Below are 9,401 nucleotides of genomic sequence, written 5' to 3'. Positions count from 1 at the left end.
TTGCTTCTTATGTATGAGCAAAGAAAAAGTTTTCTTGAGATGGAATCTACTCCTGATGAAGATGCTGTGAACCTTGTTGAAATGATAACAAAGGATTTAGAGTATTACATAAACTTAGTTGATAAAGCAGCAGCAGGGTTTGAGAGGATTGACTCCAATTTTGAAAGAAGTTGTACTGTGGGTAAGATGCTATCAAACAGCATCGCATGCTGCATAGAAATCTTTCATGAAAGAGTCAATCAATGTGGCAAACTTCATTGTTGTCTTATTTTAAGAAATTACCACAGCCAACCCAACCTTTAGCTACCACCACGCTGATTAGTCAGCAGCCATCAACATGGAGGCAAGATCCTCCACCAGCAAAAAGATTACGACTCTGAAGGTTCAGACGATGGTTAGCATTTTTTAGCAAGAAATTATTTTTAAATTAAGGTATGGACATTATTTTTTTAGGCATAATGCTATTGCACACTTAATAGACTGCAGTATGGTGTAAATATAACTTTTAAATTCACTGGGAAACCAAAAAATTCACATGACTTGCTTTATTGTGCTATTTGCTTTATTGCGGTGGTCTGGAACTGAGCCCACAATATCTCTGAGGTATGCCTGTACACATGCACGTGCACGCACACACATCTTGATTGATTCATTGATTCATTCATCCTTTCAGTGAACACGTATCGGGGTTGATTTTTAAAAATATATGCGTATATAATTATGTGTGTGTGTGTTTCATTTCTCCCCAAATTTGAAGTGACTTATAAATATTCATAGGGTACCAAAAGATAAAAGATAAATCGTTTGATGGAAGGAGAAGGAAAAAACTTAAGGGTGGGGGAAATTAAATGAGTGGAGCAGCAATCTCATTCCCTCAGTAGCTTCTGAGTCCTGCATTGCTTTGTCAGTGGTTGCACAAAGGCTTGACCTTGAGATCTCAAGGCCAGCACAAAGACTGAAACCCAATCCATCACAGATTTTCTTTTAAGAATAGCTAGGAATACAAATGTTTACTTGCTGTATCTGAGTTTGAAAGTTGGCAATGAATTCAGACTTGTTTTTAAATGCTATAAGCTAAAGACAATATTTGTGAAAGCTGAATCTAGCCCATAGGTCTCAAGTGTGCACTCTCAAATGCATGGGTGTGGGGAGGAGGCCCAGATGCTGGTGTCCATTCTATAAAATGGAAGCCACACAGAAGCTGGAGAAGGGAGGAGGGGGCTATGTCAACCCTCCTGGCTTCTGTGAGGAATGAGCTGCTGAACTCAACCAAGGGTCATCAAGCTAAGGACATAATCCACTCTTCAGTGTTCTGCAGATATATTTAGGCAGGAAATAAAACAGGGAGAGAAAGACTTAGGAGAAGTCTTCTGTATGGAGGCCAGAATCCAAAATGAGGTGACCCAAGACCTGTCAAGATGAGCAGCAATGAGCTCTTGGACTCAAGAAGACACATGAAATTAAGGCTCTTGTTCCTAACTCATCTGCAGCTGGAAGTGTATTTTGTAGTTGTTATCAACTTCAAGGATCTTGGCAGCCTACTTTTTCAGTTAATAGCCTTTGAGAGCCCAGTTTCCAATTGTGTTCTTTTCAGAGCTTTAGACAAGCAAAGGAGATTTTGTAGGTGATCTGTGTTAAAGCCAGAAAGAAAAGCAGTGGCAGTTCTGTAGTCTCTAATGAGGTAGCTTTGTGCCTCTGCTGTTCTCTTTCCATTTTCATCTCCCTAAGTGGGTACAAAGAAAAGCCTGCAAATGCCCGCTCTGAAAGGGAATGTGTCTCTTTTTTTGTGAGCAATGTCACCTGATTCTGAAGCTCTTGGGAAGCATAATACACTATCTGATCAATTTGTACATTTGGAACTACAGCCTTTATAAGGTTAGTAGAAATTTTGCTTTAAAATATCTTCCATTGAGGAGATCATTAGTACTTGATAATTAACAAAAATTAGTTCTTTCAAAACAAAGAATAGTATTCACAGGTCTCCAATATAGCCGCATGTTATATGGACTGGACTTTCTATGCTTAAATAAACCTAACCCCAACCTATATTCCCAGGCTCTCCTCCTTCTTCTCTCCTCCCTGCTCATTGAGCTTCCATCACATGGGCTCTTCAAATATACGTGCAGACACTACTAACTGTGTTCCTACATATGTGGAGGCAGCACAGTGTGGTTCTGAAGAGCATGGACTATAGACCCAGGCTCGTGGATTCACAGCCTGGCTGTGATAATTACTTTGTTACTTTGGGCAAATTACCTAATCTCTCTGTGCCTCAGTTTCTTTATCTGCAAAATGGGGATGGCAATAATAGTGCTTAACTCATGGTGATAGGGAGGGGTAAGGATAAAATCAGTTCATATTTGTAAAACTCTTGGACCCATGCCTAGTACATGGTAAATCCTATGTGTTTATTAAATAAAATGCCTCTCTGTCTTTGTACAAGTGTTTCCTTCTGCTCATAATGCTTCTTCACTTCTACAGCCCTTACCCTAATCCCATTACTTTAACAACAACTTTATTGAGGTATAATTGACATGTAATGAACTGCACACATTTACAATTTTGACAAAGTTATACATTTGTGAACACATCACTATGATCAAGATCATAAACATATCCATTCCCCCCCAAAAGGTTAATTGTGCCCTTATAATTCCTTTTCCCCCATCACTGCCACTCCCTACTGCCCCCCACAACTGCCGATTTGCTTTCTGTCAGGATAATATCTATCTACAGTTTTATGTAAATACAATCATACATTATGTAGTCTGCTGCATCTGGCTTCTTTCTTTTAGCATGTTTTTGAGGTTCACACATGTTGTAGCATGTAGTTAGTTCCATTTTATTGCTGAGTGGTATTCCACTGTATGGATAGACCACAATTCATTCGTCTAGTCACTTGTTAGTAGACATTTGGAACTTTGTCTGCTTTATAGCAGTTGCTGTTCTCATGCCTTGAACAGTGCCTGGCACATAGTAAGGATTCCATAAATAATTTTAAATAAATAAATAAAATAATGTTCTTCTGGTGTGCTTCAATTTGTTCTTGAAACCCCAAGTTATTGCTACAATGAATATTATACAACCATTACAAATGATATTTTCAAAGAATATTTGCTCTTATGTAAGAACACTGATGACTGATGATATGTTAAACACAAATGATAGAATCCCAGAATGCATAAAGGCATGGAAGGATTCTATGGAAATATTTTTAAAAATTAGTGGATGTAATCCCTTTGACTTTCTTTTGTTTTCTTTTTTTTATTAGAGAAGTTGTAGGTTTACAGAAAAATTATGCAGAACAAACAAAGTTCCCAAATACTACCCTTCACACACAATCTTCCCTATTATTAACACTTTACATTAGCATGGTACCTTTGTTACAATTGATGAAACAATATTATTATAAATATACTATTAACTGTAGTCCATAGTTTATATTAGGGTTCACTTTTTATATGGTATAGTCCTATGGTTTTTAAAAAATGTTTATTTTAATAACATATATACAACCCCAAATTTCCTTTTAATCACTTTCAAATATATAACATGAATTATGTTCACAATGTTGTGCTACCATTATCACCATCCATTCTCAAAATTTTTCCATCACCCCAAACAGAAATGCTATACCAATTGAGCATTAACTCCCTATTCCCTACCCTCATCCTGGCCCATGGTAACCTGTATTCTAGTGTCAGCCTCTAGGAATTTGCTATTTATAATTATTTCATATGAGTGACATCATACAATATTTGTCCTTTTTTGTTTGATTTATTTCACTCAGCATGTCTTCAAGATTCATCCTTGTCACATGCAATGCACTGAATGTCCTATAGCCAACAATCACTTGCCCCAGGCAGTGCAAGTTGACTGTTCTCCCACAGCTTTCTGTAGGAGAGCACTCTGAGCTGTCTTCCACATGCAGGGCAAGTTCTGGGATGGCCACAATCAGACAGATGCTCCTAGCATGAACATGAGGTCCATTCTGCTCCCTCTGGAACTGGGACCAGGGATCCACACTAGGAGGCTGGGCTGGCTCCACACTGAACTGGTGAGGGGTGGGAGGGGCCAGCCAGGGTGCCATGAGATCCCACTGCTTTTAAGAAGACTTTTTCTTGATTCAGCACTCACCTATTACTGCAGTCCTTCAACTGTTTTCTGGAGCCTGAAAAGGTTTCTGCCAGTTCTTGCTGGTTGTTAAAAACTTCTGTGGGGGGGATGGAGGCCCTGAAGTTCTCACTTCGTCATCTTTATCCTCTCCCTCCTTTTTGAATGACAGTGTTGCTGGACATAAAATTCTTGGTTGGCAATTGTTTTCTGTCAGTACTCTGAGAAATTGACATTTAATATTATTGGGGCTCCCTTGTACATAGCATGTCACTTTTCTCTTGCAGCTTTCAGAACTTTCTCCTTGTCCTTTGCATTTGACAGTATAACTACTATGTGTTTGGACATAGTTCTCTTTGGTTTACCCTGTTTGGGATTTGTTGGGATTCTTGAATGTGTATATTCATGTCCTTTGTTAAATTTAGGAAGTTTTCTGCCAATGTTTCTTTGAATATTCCTTTTGAACTTTTCTCTGTCTCCTTCTAGGACTCCCATAATGCGTATATTATGATGGTGTCCCACAGGTCTCTTAGGCTCTGTTTACTTTTTCATTCCTTTTTTCTTTTTTCTTCTCAGCCTGAATTATTTCTGTTGTCTTGTCTTCAAGTTCACTGATTCTTTCTTCCACCAGTTCCAATCTGCTCTTGAAACTTTCTAGGAAATTTTTCATTTCAGTTATTGTGGTCTTCAACTCCAGTATTTCTGTTTGGTACCTTTTTAATATCTTTACCTCTTTATTGAGATTCTTATATTGTTCATGCATTATTTTCCAGTTATTGTTTAGTCTTTTCTCCATGTTTTCATTTATCTCCTTGAGCATATTGATATATTGATAGACTTTTTTTTTTTTAATGTCTTTTTCCAGTATGTCCAAAGTGTGGTCTTCTTCGTTGATGGTTTCTGAATTTTATCTTGTTCCTTTGGATTGACCTTCATTTTTTGTTTCATATTTTAAAGGGTTAACTCTGGGATTTAGTCCTTGTGCTGTCTGTATCCAACTGGTGATATGACAGAGATTTTTTTGAGTGCCAGGAGCTAACACAAACAAACAAACCAATGCAAAAAACACTTTTCTTATTCTTTGAAAATTGGCTCTGCATTGGCTGGTATCCTCCTTCAGAGTTTTCCCCTCTGATCAAGAAGAATAGCCTGAGGCTAAAGTGAAGTACAGGTTCCTCTTCTTTTCTGAGCCTGTATCTTGTCCTGGGCTTATGCTCACTCCTGGCCCTAGGAATTCCCCAGTTTACAGGAATCTAAATGTCCCCTCTACTCCCTAGGAAACAGACTCCCCCCTCCTCCCAGGTGGTATATTGTATCTCTTAAATCCTGTAATCTTTTGCCCCAGGCCACTTTGACTTGTTTCTTATACTGCTTTAGCTGTCTGCAAGCTGCTTCTGCCTGCAGGGCAAGTTTTTAGAGGGTGAGGCAGAGACAAGTTTCCTGATTCAGCTTTTCACACTGCTTGCTACCCAATAGATAGGTATCAACATAGAGGCCTGCCAGGTGTACCTAGGGTTTACTCTGCTCCCTGCAGAACAGGGCCAGGGACCTGCATTGTGAGTGAAGGCTGGCTCCATATCTGGTCAGGGAGGGGTGGTAGAGGGGCCAACAAGCATGCCACAGGCAGCTCCTACCATTTTTAAAGCTTCTTTTTCTTGATTTGGTACTTGCTCAGTTACTTCCACCCTTTAACTCTTTCCTAGAGTTTTGAGGAAGATGGCTCTGGCAGTTTTTACCGGTTGTTCAAAAGTTCTGTGGGGAGGGTGGGGGGTGGCACTCTGGAGTGGCTTACTACCTTCTTGGTCAACTGGCCCACCTTTGACTTAATGTTTTAATTTCCATATTTTCCAACTTTTTTTCAAAAGTCTATATTTTTAAGAGTAAGCTGCTTAAATGTTACTTCTACTCTGAAGTCTTTGCCATCTCCCCTGTGCAGGGTCAATTACTCCTTCTCTAAGGGCAATATAGTACATGTTAGCTCTTGTCAAAATAATGCTGCATGACAAATCACCACAAATCTTAATGGCTTACCATTTGTTTCTCACTCTTGGTTCTGTAGGTTGGCTGGCTGGGGTGGGGTGGGGGTTGGAGGATGGGGTTGTACTTTGCTTCAGGGAGGGGGTTTGCTGGACTGCTCTCATTATGGGTCCTTGATCTTTTCTTTGCATGGCCTTCTCCTAGGAGATTGGCACTCCCCCTTTAAGGGCAAGTGTGACCACATGATGCCTCTCAAAGTCTAGTTTTAGAACCAGCCCACAGTCCTTTATACCCACGTTCTATGGCCAAAGCACGACACATGGCCAAGCCCAGGTCAATGGGGCAGAGAAGTATGGTTCCCCCCCCGACCCCCATGGAGATTAGTGGGGGAAGAGGTGTAAATACCTGCTGAAGAATAGTCCCATCTGCTACATTACAGTAGACAATCACTGGTTTGGGAGTATATGTCTTTCTGTATAAGAGGAGCACTGATCACTTTCAAATAAAAGTAAAGCCATTATCTTCTGAGAAAATTGACAGTGTTATAACTAGGAAAAGGTCCTTTAGACTCTTTGCAGAGGTTGGGTTCTCAGACCTAATGAAGGCAGCCCAGACTGAGCAGATGGAAAGGCTGCCATGTATTTCCTCTCCCACAAGCTAATGAGTCAGAGGAGGGTTTCTCAACCTCGACACTATTCACATTTGGGGCCAGATAACTCTTTGTGGTGGGGACTCTCCTATACAATGTGGGATGTTTAGCAGCATCCCTGGCCTCCACCCACTAGTTACCAGTACCACACATACATACACATACACACACACACACACCCAGTTGTGAAGACCAAAAATACCTTCAGACAGTGCCAAGTGTCTCGGGTTGGGGAAGGGAGGGAAAATTACCCCTGGTTGAGAACCACCGATTTAGATGAAAACGACCATGAATAAATTTCACCATCACATTATGCCTGTAAATTTGTACGTTTTGAAAGTGGAGATACTGCTTCTCCAGGTGTTTCTTCTGAAGCTATTCTGTTTGGATTTCTGCATCAGAAAGAGGAAATGGGAAGAATGCTTTTAACGATCTATTCTCTCATATCCTTCCTTCTTATACCTGCTAGGGATATTTTTTCCCTTCCTATTAAGAGATCAGTAATGTCTTACTGAATTTATTTAGGTTTGCAGTTACTCCCTTTTCCTACTGCACTGACTCAATAGATACACACTTTCCTATAATAAAAAAAAAAAACACTACTTTTTGACAAGTTGTTCATATTAGCTGGACTTTGTTTTATTAAGTGTTCCAAAGGATTTCATTTTATGAAGCATTACAAAAGACCATTTTCTGAGCATCACAAAAGTTCTGACGATATGTAAAACTTTTTCTGAGCATTACAAAAGTTCTAAAGATATCTAAAGAAAAGGACCGTTAGGCTGAAGTCCCAGAGCTTCTCTTTCCATGAAGATTTTGTGCAGCTTGGGGAAAAGTTGAAATTCTCAGTGAGTATCCTCCCTGCCTAAGCCCACCAGGGACCATAAGCTTAATTAATGTTTGTAACACATTTTTAGATGAAAAAACACCATTAGTTCCAACCACTGCTATGAAAAGTGTTGTTTTCGAAACTTCTCCCACACGTTAGTATCTAACTTAACTTAGTCCTGGGGGAGTTAGAAAAGACTAGAAGTACTAAATGGAGATAGAAGGGGTGATGGAGGTCCTATTGGGAATCCTGGCACTAGGAAGGGGCAGAGCTTAACATAATGATGGATTCAGCAGTGTGTGTGCTGTGTGTAATCCTGCTTTCCAGAGCAGCTTCTAGCAACTAATTATTTGTGGATGAACAATGGAAAATGCTTCTATTTGTTTTATGCCCTGTATGTAATCAACATAGTCTTATATCCAGGTTGAGAACCAGGAGACAGAATTAGCAAACTAGTGAGGGTGCATCTGCTAAGACATTTAGACAGTAAGGCGGGCTAATTAGAGGCCCAGAAGGGCCCTGTGAGTCCCCCAAACACAGGATAACTAGGCACAAACCAAGCCTTCACGTTGTATAGAAAAGACAACCCTTCTGGGCATGGCCCCTTCCCTTTAAACCAGGGGTGTCCCTCCCTCTGAGCTGACATGGTTTGGTGAGCAGAATGTGATTAGGAATTTGGCCCTTACATCCTTCCAAGGGCTGTGTCCTTGGAAGACCAAGTCTGGTCAGATGGAGTTACCCCTCTGCGATGTGCCTCTTTAAAATGACTCAGAAGGAACCTGGAAGCTTTTGGAACAATGATTACCAAGGAGTTCTACTAGGCTTCTGGCCTTTTGCTCCTCCTCCCTCCCTGTACCAACTCATTCCTTCCATGGGGACTAACTCAGTCAGCCCCAAATTGCCATTTCCTTGTTTCTGGAGACTTGTCCCAATCATGTTCAAACTGCATAAATCCTTAACTAATGGCATTAACCATGAGAGGGGAACTGGGTTAAACTTGTAAATATTTGCATTTATTCACAAGTCTGTTCTAAAGTTCTAAAATTGAGAACACTGAGTTATTTTATCCTTTAATGCTTTAGGGGGAAAATTGTAAATATACATGCTTCTCAGGAATTTAATTTAAGTTTGATATTAAACTTGAAGTCATATAATAATTTATCCTTCATTCCTGTGTTGGTAATAAACTGATAGGATTTTCCCTAAAATGGTACTGTCTGTTGTTTTCCATTGTGTTTCTAATTATGGGAAGGCTCACTGGATAGTGATTTGCTGTCCTATGGATTTGAATAAATTGGGCCTGGATGCACAAATTAGATCACATGGCTCTCTTTCAGTTACCACCCATTGCACAAGGCCTTGCAAGATCTATCCCTTGCCTACCCCTGTGCCTCGTCTTTGGCTACACTCTTCCATGCATGCAGTACTTTCCCTCTGCCTTGTCTCTTTCCAGTACCCTAAACACATCTGCTTGCATTTGCTGTTCCTAGAATGCTCATTCCTTGAATCATTACCTGATTGGCTCCTTTCTGTCATTCAGTCTTAGCTCAAATGTCGCATCCTCAGAGAGTGCTTTCCTGACTACTCAAACTAAAGCAGCCTCTATCCCCAATTACTCACTATCACCTTATCTTAGGTTATTGTTTATGGTCCTTATTACTCTGCAATTAATGTCTTTACTTGTATTTTATCTATTATATCCAGGGTGACCATAAAATGTATCATCCAAACTGGGACAACTTTGAGAGTGAAAACTATTACTAACTTACACTGGGACAATCAACTGAGGTGGTACTATCCCAGAGACCTTAGGAAGTTTGGATCACTGTAGCC

Source organism: Choloepus didactylus, chromosome Y (genome assembly GCF_015220235.1).
Source record: "Choloepus didactylus isolate mChoDid1 chromosome Y, mChoDid1.pri, whole genome shotgun sequence".
NCBI lineage: Eukaryota > Metazoa > Chordata > Mammalia > Pilosa > Megalonychidae > Choloepus > Choloepus didactylus.
Note: the sequence above shows the minus strand (reverse complement) of the source record.